A 12,718-nucleotide genomic window follows, 5' to 3' on the forward strand; every position below is an offset into this window, starting at 1 on the left:
GTAACTGGGAAAATGAAACTGATTCGAGACCAGTGCTTAGATGGAGCTGTGGAACTGTCTGTCAGTGTAGCTTTACTGGAGGTGAAATGTCCCCAGTAAAGTGCAGAATGGTGGAGGATCACTTGTACCTTCCTCTTGAGTCCCCTGGTGTGTGTGTGTGTGTGTGTGTGTGTGTGTGTGTGTGCGTGTGCGTGTGTGTGCGTGTGCGTGTGTGTGTGTGTGTGTGTGTAACAGCCATTTAACAGGCTGGCTGCTGTCCCTGGTTCCACTGACGCCCTGCTGTGGTAGTATTTATAAACTGTTATAGACATTTAATACAGATTGCAGCGCACCTCTCAGCTTTCCCTGCTCTCTTAAATACATCATGTCCTCAGAAACAAACAGACAAGCACATTCATGATACATCTACCCAGAGTTTGAATTATTGAGTCGGCACCTCAAATCTCGCATCTCTTATAAAATATTCATCCTAAAATATTGACCCCTGTACAGAAAAATGAAAGAGTATCAACACCTTATCAACCCACTTCAAGAACGGCATCTAAACAGAATATTCAGATGGAGAAAACTGGTGAAGTTGGCTAGATCATGCATGCACGTTTTGCATAGAAAATGGATGAACTAGATTATGCACACACATCTATTCTGTACATATTCTGCCTGGCGAAGCCCCCGATTGCAATGTGCCTCAGAAAGGGTTAACCTTTTCTTTTCCACTAGAAGAGAGAGAGAGAGAGAGAGAGAGAGAGAGAGAGAGAGAGAGATCGAGAGAGCGAGAGAGAGGAAAAAACAGGCTAAAGGTCAGCCAGCAAGCCTGATTTCAGACACTGACGGGGAATTCCGCACTGTCTTGACTTTTCAGGATCTTGCCCTTCTTCTGCCAAGTTCATTATGTTCCCTCTTCCCTCCGCTCGCGCTCCCTTCTGCTAGACAGAGCGACAACAAATGAACTTCTGGGAGAAATTGTGGGCTCATCAGAGGCCCAATGAAGGAATATGAAACAGGCATGTCTGTCTCTGACCCTCCGAAAAGAGGGAAGACTCCACCAGGGGAAGATAGTTTTAGTGTCCCCCTACGTGCATTAGATCAGCCAGCCTACTGTACAGGAGGGTCCGTCCACCATCCACCCAATCCATCCACAAGCCTGAGGAATCTGCTGAAAGCTCAGTGCCTCAGTCTTTTCCCCTCTGTTACCCCTATCCATCCTTTCCTCTCCCTCAGCCCCCCCCCCCCGCACTCACCAGATCTCATTCCCATAGTCCTTAGACAGGAAGCTTGTCTTTAGATGTCTGAGCAGGGGGAAGTGTTGATTGCCCTGGGCTGGGCTGACAGGTTGGAGCTGGGACTAGGACTAGGGATTGGGCTGGGGCTATTGGGCTGGGACTATGGGGCTGAGGATAGGGCTCATTGGACTGGGGCTATTGGGATTGGGATGGGTCTGGGGGCTATTGGGATGGGGATGGGTCTGGGAGCTACGTTCTAGTGCTAGGGCTGGTGCTACATCTATAGAGCCGAGGCTGAGGGACTGGGGCTAGGGCCTGGGCTGGCTGGCCGGGAGCCAGGTTGTTCTGGTGCTCAGCTCCAGTGTGAGCGAAAGAGCATATGATGCATAAGAGGCCGACCCAACAAGGCCCATGGGGGCCGAGGAGCATGGTTCAGATCATACGAGTTATGTGCGGTAGCAAGTGAGCTCCTTCAGTTTTATTACATTGGGGAGGGAGTGATGGAATAGAATAAACTGCATAGATGCCTTAGGACATGTTATATCATGTGGCATTTTAATAGCATTTTCATATCATGAAATAGGATTGACACAGATTGTAAAATGGACATGTATCATCTGGGACCAAAGGGTCAAGTTGTTTTGTTTTATTAGCCAAAAGGCCTTAGTTATGGCTAGTGTAAACAGTATTTCTAAACACTAGATTGAGGAATGATTTAGTTCTCCTCATATGTAATATAACAGTAAATTATTTAGAGGCAAATCATTTAGAAATTATAGAATGGAAGTCATTTACAGTTGCGCTGCATTAGGCCATACTGACTGACCAGTGACCACACCCCAAAGCTCACATCTCTTCAACTTGACTTTCAAATGGTTCATCCCGACATCTTTTGCTTTACCCTCTACATCTGCACATGCACCATTGAAAATAAGGATATCAATTTGCTAACACTTTAGTATAGTCAAATTGCTGCAAAGAAACCACTGCTAAAGTACACCAAAACGAATAGGAGACTTGCTTGGGTCAAGAAACAGACCGATGGAAATCTGTCCTTTTGTCTGATGAGTACAAATGAGAGATTTTTGGTCTTTGTGAGACGCAGAGTAGTTGAACGGATGATCTCTGTGTGTGTGGTTCCCACCGTGAAGCATGTAGTAGGAGGTGTGATGGTGTGGGGGTGCTTTGCTGGTGACACTGTCTGTGATTTATTTAGAATTCAAGGCACACTTAACCAGCATGGCTACCACAGCATTCTGCAGCGATACGCCATCCCATCTGGTTTGTGCTTTGGGGTAATTTGTTTTTCAACAGGACAATGACTCAAAACACACCTCCAGGCTGTGTAAGGACTATTTGATCAAGGAGAGTGATGGAGTGCTGTATCAGATGACCTGGCTGCCACAATCACCTGACCTCAACTCAATTGAGAGGGTTTGGGCTGAGTTGGACCACAGAGTGAAGGAAAACCAGCCAACAAGTGCTCGGCATATGTAGGAACTCTGGCAAGACTGTTGGAAAAGCATTCCTCATGAAGCTGGTTGAGAGAATGTCAAGAGTGTTCAAAGCTGTCATCAAGGAAAAGGGTGGTAACTTTGAAGACTTTGTTTAAAACTTGTTGGGTTACTACATGATTCCATATGTCTTATTTAATAGTTTTGATGTCTTCACTATTATTCTACAATGTAGAAAATAGTAAAAATAAAGAAAAACCCTTGAATGAATAGGTGTGTCCAAACTTTTGACTGGTGCTGTATGTGTTGTTTGGTGTTCACTCGCATTTGTTTGTAGATATAAAGTACAGATAGTGGATAGTGCTGGGTGAAAGTCTACACACCACTTGCACAGCTTGCTTTCAACGTAAAAAAAAAAAATATTATAGAAAATGTTCCATATTAATATTTTTTTTTAAACAAAGATGTATTGATTGCGTATGTCTTCACACCCCAGAGTTAATACTTGGTGGAAGCACCTTTGGCAGCCATTACAGCTGTGAATCATTTTGAATACGATTCAACAAACTTTGCAAAACTCTTAGGGCAACATATATCCATTGTTTTTGTCAAAATTGCTCAAGCGCAGTACATTTTATTGGGAATCAATGATGGACAGCAATATTCAAACATTGTCTAGTTATGTGGAGTGAATGCAATGTTATTGATCCTCTGTATTTTCAAGTTTTGTTGTGGAATTTGCCAGGATCAAAATATATATGAAAGGAACAAAGCCCAGGTAAAACGTTAGAGGAAAAGCTGCCTCAGTCTTCTGAAAACCTAACCCTGGGGTAAAGTTTGACCTTTTCAGTGGGACAATTACACACATTTTAATGCCAAAGGCACACCAGAATGGCTTTCCAAGAGTAGTCATGTGTGGTCCAGTCTCAGTCCTGACTTAAATTTGCTTGAAAATCAGAGACACGGTTTGAATATTGCTGTCCATCAATTGTAGGGGCCCTTAAGAGTTGTGAAAAGTTGGTAGAATCTTTTTCAAAATGATTCATAGCTGTAATGGCTGCCAAAGGAGCTTCCACCAAGTTTTAACTCTGGGGTGTAAAGACATACAAATGTATATTTTTTATTCATTTGAAACATTTTATATTAGTTTTCTTTCACTTTGAAAATTTGAAATAGGTTGTGAAGATCGGTAGGGGAAAAAAAATCTAATGTGATCCCTTTTTAGATGTAATTTTAAGGCAGCAAAATGTGAAGACTGCAAGGGTTGTGTAGACTTTCCCTAGCAACTGTATATGGATCAGTGTCTGTGTGTGTTTGTATAAACATGTGTTTATTGTTTTGTGTGTGCATTTAAGGGTGGATATGGTGTCGTGCGGTGTGTGTATATTATGTGTGTGTCCTGTGCTTTGTCTGCCACATCTGCCTATTATTAGCTGCTTGCTCGTTAAACGTTGGGGTAAACCCCTCGTGATGCCAAGGAGTGTACTGTTACCCCTATGGGAATACCTACCATTGTCATCCAAAGCTCCCTGGAATTCTATAGTTCTTATCCTTAAACAACAAAGCCTTAGCCGTACTGACCTAGTAATAGTCCCCAATATTGAGCTTAGAATGACTCCTAAACACATGCAAATGTATTCTGTGCTGTTCCCAATGTTAAGTGCAGACTCAGTAGCCTCGGTTTTTCTAATAACTGCCTTGCCTGGTTCACCAACTACTTTGCAGACAGAGTTCAGTGTGTCAAATCGGAGGGCATGTTGTCCGGTCCTCTGGCAGTCTCTATGGGGGTGCCACAGGGTTCAATTCTCGGGCCGATTCTTTTCTCTGTATATATCAATGATGTTGCTCTTGCTGCGGGCGATTCCCTGATCCACCTCTATGCAGACGACACCATTCTGTATACTTCTGGCCCTTCCTTGGACACTGTGCTATCTAACCTCCAAACGAGCTTCAAAGCCATACAACACTCCTTCTGTGGCCTCCAACTGCTTTTAAACACTAGTAAAACCAAATGCATGCTTTTCAACCGTTCACTGCCTGCACCCGCACGCCCGACTAGCATCACCACCCTGGATGGTTCCGACCTAGAATATGTGGACATCTATAAGTACCTAGGTGTCTGGCTAGACTGTAAACTCTCCTTCCAGACTCATATCAAACATCTCCAATCTAAAATCAAATCTAGAGTCGGCTTTCTATTCCGCAATAAAGCCTCCTTCATTCACGCCGCCAAACTTACCCTAGTAAAACTGACTATCCTACCGATCCTCCTTCAGCGATGTCATCTACAAAATAGCTTCCAATACTCTACTCAGCAAACTGGATGCAGTTTATCACAGTGCCATCCATTTGTTACTAAAGCACCTTATACCACCCACCACTGAGACCTGTATGCTCTAGTCGGCTGGTCCTCGCTACATATTCGTCGCCAGACCCACTGGCTCCAGGTCATCTACAAGTCCATGCTAGGTAAAGCTCCACCTTATCTCAGTTCACTGTTCACGATGGCAACACCCACCCGTAGCACGCGCTCCAGCAGGTGTATCTCACTGATCATCCCTAAAGCCAACACCTCATTTGGCCGCCTTTCCTTCCAGTTCTCTGCTGCCTGTGACTGGAACGAATTGCAAAAATCGCTGAAGTTGGAGACTTTTATCTCCCTCACCAACTTTAAACATCTGCTATCTGAGCAGCTAACCGATCGCTGCAGCTGTACATAGTCCATCGGTAAATAGCCCACCCATTTTACCTACCTCATCACCATACTGTTTTTATTTATTTACTTTTCTGCTCTTTTACACACCAGTATCTCTACCTGCACATGACCATCTGATCATTTATCACTCCAGTGTTAATCTGCTAAATTGTAATTATTCGCCTACCTCCTCATGCTTTTTGCACACAATGTATATAGACTCTTTTTTAAAAATTTTCTACTGTGTTATTGACTTGTTTATTGTTTACTCCATGTGTAACTCTGTGGTGTTGTCTGTTCACACTGCTATGCTTTATCTTGGCCAGGTCGCAGTTGTAAATGAGAACTTGTTCTCAACTAGCCTACCTGGTTAAATAAAGGTGAAATAAATAAATAAAAAACATAGTGCGTGTTTCAAAATCACCTGTGTCTGTGATGGTGAAAGAGTATATATTTTGCACGGTAAGGGATGGTCTTATGTCAAAATTCTTGATTATTTCTATTGATTGTGGCCTAAATAAGTTCCATCCCTGAAATAATGACCAAATAAATAGTTGTGCTATATTACCTTCTGAAAAGTGGTAGAGACATATTGGTATAATAGCTTTTTATAAAAGACAGTTGAAAGAGTTGAATTGTTTATGTCATCTATAGGCTTTATACTGTAAATGTGGAAGTACTATTCTGCATTTCTTAGAGCATCAGCACCCTATAGAAATCCCCAGTGAAGATGGCCAAATGACCTCACTTCCTGTTTGGCCAGTGGAAAGACAATTGTATCATTGTTGTACATCCTGTTTGACAGTGATCTGTGTGATATTCTGTACAGCTGTAGGGCATGACATAATATTTAGGTCCCATTGTGTGTGTGTGGAAACCACTGTAAGGATTTTATATTTTGTTAGTTCTATAGATACAGTTACATTCTGTTCGGTGTTTAGTGCAAGTGTGGGGTGTGATGTTTGTGGGGAACAGGTTTTTGAGTTTGGGTGCATGTGCTATAGAACTCCAAAATGAATCCAAAATGAATTTGCTTCTTCATGCCCTGCATCTTTGTGTAGAAAAACCTTGCTCGCCTTTCTTGTGTTTTATGGAAATTAAATTATGGCATAATGTCACTTTCGTTATTAGAACAGAGAGACTGTGCATATGAATCAGTCCACTGTTGTCATAGTAACATGAAGCACTAAACCTCTGAGCAGCTGTTATTGCAGGCTTTGAACAGCTGGGGGCTATTGCTGGCAAGGGATTGTGGGAAATGAGTCCTTTGGTCCACCCTGCTCACCTTGACCTTCCTCTTCCAAAGAGTAGAGTTTGTGGATCTTAAAGAGGTCCATCTGGAACATACCAATGTGTACTGAGTCTGTGTACGATTATAGGATATTTAGTGAATATTCATGACCTACATTAACGCTATATCTTCTCTGAACATATTTGCCTGAAACTAAAATAAACTGCCTGTACTCCACGTGAATTGTAAAAAAAAAAAAAAAATTGAGCAAATGAGCTGAATTGTTTCGTAACGCGTGGCCAAAAACAAGTTCGAAGCAGCCGAGCGCATCCCATTATTCGAGAACAAATATTGTACAGGGCTGCGATAAAAACTCACAGGAAGCACAATAACTTGTCATGGGGTAGTACTGCTGCCATGTCCAATTCCTTCAGTTTTAATCAAGTCAAAATGTAACCCGAGAGCAGCGCCCCATCCTCCCACTGTTCAATTTAATGAAGAATTCCTAGACTGGGGGACTGTGTGTGCATGTGTGTGAGTGTGTGTGTGCTAGGCCTGGACTGTTTGCACAAGGCTACATGCCAGACTACTTGAGACTCTGAGACCAAGACAGTGACTGAATGTGGGAAAATCTAACGCTCTCCCCCTCCCCCTCTCCCAAGTCAGAGAGGCCCACTCTCTCCTCTCTGTGTCTGTTTGGGGGCCCAGCCAGCCAACCAGGCTGACAGGCCTTAGTGGGGCTGGTGTGGTGGTCTGCTGCTCCAGGAATGCTAATGCTTCCTCTGTGGTTTGTGAGGAACACAGTGATTAGCCCTCCAGCCCCCCGGGGGGAGCCGCTGCTGCTTCGGCCCGCTTTAATTCACTTTGACGTCAACAGGAAGGCCAGCCCGGGTTGAGCGGCTGGAGAGGAAGGCCACTGCTGGTCCCGGAGCTTAGGGGGAAGCTTCCAGAGGGATTACAGACCAGGCTAAAATGTTTTCTTTGTAGCTGGAGGAAACCTTAGAAATGCCTCCCCTTCCACCTCCCCTGATCTTCCTTCGGTGACTGTTGTGTTGGTGAAGTGAACAACCCAGGCTAGAGGATAGCCCCCCCCTCCCACAAAAAAAGCCTACTCTCCTTGTTTACTTTCATGAGCACTGGTCTGAAATGAGTTTATACATTGATGCAAAAGGTTGTATGGTGGAATCCTATCCAGTCATTTAATTAACTTGTTAGTGGTCTTGCAGTGAAGGAAACGAAAAAGCCATGTAACTGCTGCAGTATGTACATCCCCCCTCCCCCTGTCTGTTAAATATCCAGTCTCCAAGCTCCCTAGCCTATACCTCACACACAGTCCCAATTGAGCAGTGCAGGTCTTGGTAAACATTCGCTGTTCAGAGCTCCAGTGTTAGCAGGTAGCAGCTGGAGTTGCTAGCCTGCTGGGAAGCCCAGCACACTCCCACTGACAGGATACATGACTAGCCGGTCAAGCGAAAGATCAGGTGTCCAATCCTAAATGGAAGATTGAACTTAAATCGGTTACATGTGCATACTGACTTCCTGCACTGCACCTGAACTCCTTGAAATGAGTCCAGGAGCCTATGGAGGTACTAGGCACAAAGGAATATGTCTAAAAAGAGACGAAGGCTACTTGCAGCCAAGATATTCTATATTCGACATATAGAGTTGTGAGACCCTAACGTGGACCCTTCGTGGCCAGAAGTAAATTAGCCATTCATTGTAGCCATTGGTGCTCTGTAGAGTTGATATTTTCTCAGGTTTTCTCTTGTCAATTTACTCGTGACATTCCTGGATTACTCATTATACTAATAAAGTCAGATACATTTTTTCTATTGAACCTTTATTTAACTAGGCCAGTCAGTTAAGAACAACATCTTATTCACAATGACGGCCTAAATCCACAAATATGATAGTTAGTTTAAGAACGATTAAGGGTACAAGACTGTGTACATATCTGTCTGTGTTGGCAAAATCACGACATCTTCCATCGAGCCAAGCGAGGAGAGGCTGCTTGTTGTCATAGATCCAAGATCAGTCAGAAATGTCGCGCTGAAACCGGTGGATCTCAAAACTGAACTTGGATACTCGTTAAGTAGCAATGGTATCGTTTGCCACAATTGTCTTTCGACACGATAGATAGGTCGAACCAGTCATGACTATTCAACAAAACAATAAGTCAAGTTTCATTCCAGCAATTTTCTTAGTTACGTGATCGTATAACTAGCAAAGGAGTTTTGAAGTTGAGGGTGCAGTATTTATGAAGTTTGACAATGATGGCGAAAACTAACTCAAGCACTCATACTAACCGTACTAACCATACTATTTGTGACACTAACCATACTATTTGTGACACTAACCATACTATTTGTGACACTAACCATACTATTTGTGACACTAACCATACTATTTGTGACACTATCCATACTATTTGTGACACTAACCATACTATTTGAAATGAATTGAGTATATAGTATGCTTATTGGTCATAGTATGGATATAGTTAGTATGCCAAAAGTTCCCGGATGTTGTTCTAGAATTCGCCAAAATATGAAGTATACATGCAGTGGACACTTTTTCCGTACTTTTAAGGCCCATAATGTAATTCTTCAGAAATGGACATGGCTTCACAACGTTTTTTAAATTTGAAGAAAATGTTGGAAAATATGCAGCCGAAGTCCAACGAGAGCTGATACAAATTCACTTATGGTTTAAGTGATTATGACAAATGTTAACAAAATGTTGAGCAATGTAATAAATAAATGACTTTTCAAATAAGTTACGTTACACGTTATGTTGGCTGATAATTTGTTAGGTACACTGTCCTTACGAACCGCATAGCAGTACAGCAGTATGTACCGGTATGTTAGCTTGTTACCTAACGTTAGTTGACTACTACTACAGTACATCGAACTTGCCAGGCAGTATACTAACTTTATGCTATCTAACTAACTACCCAACGCTTATTGACTTGATTATTCACATCATTCTTAGCTAAGTGATCATTGTACATTTCAATGGACATTGTTAATTCTGGCTATCTACTCTGATTTCAGAGCATTCTCGTGCAGAATAATTGATGAATTTACAAAAGGCCGGTGTCAGTACACGTCAGCAAAAAAAGCGTAATTAAATTGTTTCCAGCAGCACAGTTATAGTCACTAATGCTCTGGATAACATGAAAACAGCCTAACTAGCTCGGCTAGGGCGAGTGAAATTGTCAGTGAAGTGTTCTCTCATTTGTGTCTAGAAGTATCTAGCCAACATTAGCCAGTGGTGTAAAGTACTTAAGTAAAACTAAAGTACTACTTAAGTAGATTTTGGGGTATCTGTACATTCATTTACTATTTATATTTCTGACAACTTTTACTTTTACTTTAACACATTCCTAAGAAAATAATGTACTTTTTACTCCATACATTTTCCCTGACACCCAAAATTACATTTTGAATGCTTAGCAGGACAGAAAAATGGTCCAATTTACGCACTTATCAAGAGAACATCCCTGGTCATCCATACTGCCTATGTTCTGGCGGACTCACTAAACACACATATTTAATTTGTAAATTATGTCTGAGTGTTGGAGTGTGCTCCTGACTATCTATACATTTAAAAAACAAGAAAATGATTCCATCTGGTTGGCTTAAGAAATTTGGAATTTGAAATGATTTTGTTTTCGAACACAGCTATAGTTCAGCTAGCCATCTATTTTAGCAAGGGAAAACAAGCTCGGGACAGGATATAGGGTCTGTGCTATCCGGGCTCCTTGGGACGTCCCTACCCCATTGAAGTTGACATTTTAAATGGTTACGTTTAGGGTTAGGTAAGGGTTATGGTTAGGGTAAGGGTAGGGGTTAAGGTTAAGGTTAGGATTAGGTTAGAGACGTCCCACGTATTCCAGATAGCACTTACTCATGATATAGCTGGGCGCACATGCCCACTTGGCTAATTCACGACATAGTTTTTATGCCCTGATATCTGGAGCTGGCAGCGAAATGTTTAATTAAACAATTCAGAGACTGAAACGAAGAAATCAGATGACAAATATTTAAAGAGAGAGAATCGATATACAATTCTGAAATCAGCTGTAACTGTCAGTAGTAAAACAAAGCTTAAAACGATGTTTGAGTGAACCTGAATGCAGAAAATGAATGGTGATGTCCCTTCTAGACACGGTAGATTGATTATCCTCACCACTCTATTCACACTCATTATATGGCGGTATTTTAATGCCAATAATACTGTAAACATAAGAAAACAACCCAGACCACTATCATTGTGAAATTACAACTACTTTTCTGATTTTGCCTTGTTTTGTGTACAGTATGTGGGATATGTTAAAAATGGACTCTAAACATGCATGTTTACTCACACAGCAACATTTCCCTGTTTTTTGCAGACTCTGTGTGGAGGACCGGACACTAAGGCGTGGAAGAGCAGACGACAACAACATTGACTGCTGCTGTGTTGCCGAGGGCAAACTTAACTGTAAGTTCTCCCATCACCTTTTCACAGATCTGAAATAGGGAAGCAAGACTTTATGGCTTCTTCACTCGAGTTACTGTTTACATACTGTCCGTTTGTTTACAGCACCATTAAACAAGACGTGTATTTAGCGAGAGCCTAAGTGTATCCTTTAGGCATGTGTTTTATACACATACGCCTGACTAACTAATGGGGTGTTAATAACAACACATCTTAGCAGCACATCTGGTACATCTAATACTGTCAAGCTGCTTCTTCGGATCCAACTCCCAAGTGTTTTTATCGTTCCATGATGAAGGCTAAGACTAAGAGCACACAATTAAGTGTACCTCCTACCTTAAAAAACTACCATGCAAGAGTAGTTACTGTAAGTCTCTTTGATTGACTCAACTCCGTTGCGGTTCGGTTAACCTAGATCGACAGCAATCATTTAAGGCCTCTTCCTAATTCCGCAGACTAAGTTGTATTTCCCAATTTGACTTTTTAAGTTGACTTTACTTCTCGCATGGAGTTTATTGCCCAAAGTTTGGATGCTGCTTTTCCCCCCTTCATGTTTTTAATAGCAGTTAGATTCACTCTAAAAACACTATTTGTGTCTTTAATGGTTGAGCTGGCCAGGATGGAATTGACTGGAGTTGATGAGTTCTAAGTGAAGCTGTGGCGAGAGTTCGAGATGAGGGCTTTACTGTGACACTATAATGACAGGCAACAGGGAGGTGAACTCATTTTGTAGTAGGAATAGGATGAGAAGGGGGGGTTGGAGGGCAGAAAGAGAGGGAAGTCTCTTTAATTGAGTGCAAAAGCAGCTGGATATTCCAAGCCATTTCTCGCCACAACAACAGTGCACTGGCACTGCCTGTCTCCATATCCTCCTGGCCCTAATCGCTTCCAGCCGCTGCATCCTCCCTCCCTCCTCTCCTCTCCTGTATGGATTCTTCGGAGCCCTGCCGAGGATTGTTTTACACTTAATTTTGTTAGACCTAACGAGATTTCGCTAATTAAATCTCCTCCTGGCTGGAGCTGCCATCTCACCCTGTCGCGCGGAGTGTTTGTTTGTATAGAACTTTTTAGACTAATAAACATTTTCATTCCAAAGTCGTGGGGAGAAGAGAGAAGGGTTGTGTTGCTCCGGCACTTCTGATAATCCTTATAGGTTTTAACCTAGCCTTCTGTGTTAGGGAAGTGGCAGCCATCCGCACCAGGTACCACTGTCTCTCCTCAATGGAATGGTATCCATGAGATGATAGTCTCTTATGAACACTGTCCATGGCTACCTAGCTCTTTCCCTTCCTGGACATCACCTTGTTATTGTACCAATGAATGGGCAGCGATCATGCAGCTACAGTATATGATACTGATAAACACAGCTGTCCCCCACAGAAGGCTGCTGAGGGGAGGATGGCTCATAATAATGGCTGGAATGGAGTGAATGGAATGGTATCAAACGCATGGAAATCGTGTGTTTAAGTTTGATAACCATTCCATTTATTGTGGTCCAGCCATCACTATGAACCAGTCCTCCCCAATTACGGTAACACCAACCTCCTGTGCTGTCCACCCAATCCACACCGGTCTGGATGGATTAATATGAAACCTTTAGACATTGCTATATGCTTTCCCAGTATCATGACCA

General features: G+C 42.4%; 1 protein-coding gene across 1 annotated transcript in view; it reads left to right on the forward strand.

The window, feature by feature from the left end:
• The window catches only part of LOC112257997 (homeobox protein PKNOX2-like), a 100,000-nt gene that overhangs the window by 17,081 nt on the left and 70,201 nt on the right, over nt 1–12,718 (forward strand). The window contains exon 2 of the mRNA XM_042327855.1: nt 11,000–11,088. The gene's annotated coding sequence lies outside the window, so the exon portion shown is untranslated. The remainder of the gene's footprint in view (nt 1–10,999; nt 11,089–12,718) is intronic.

The sequence above is a fragment of the Oncorhynchus tshawytscha genome, linkage group LG09, assembly GCF_018296145.1.
Source record: "Oncorhynchus tshawytscha isolate Ot180627B linkage group LG09, Otsh_v2.0, whole genome shotgun sequence".
Taxonomy (NCBI): Eukaryota; Metazoa; Chordata; class Actinopteri; order Salmoniformes; family Salmonidae; genus Oncorhynchus; species Oncorhynchus tshawytscha.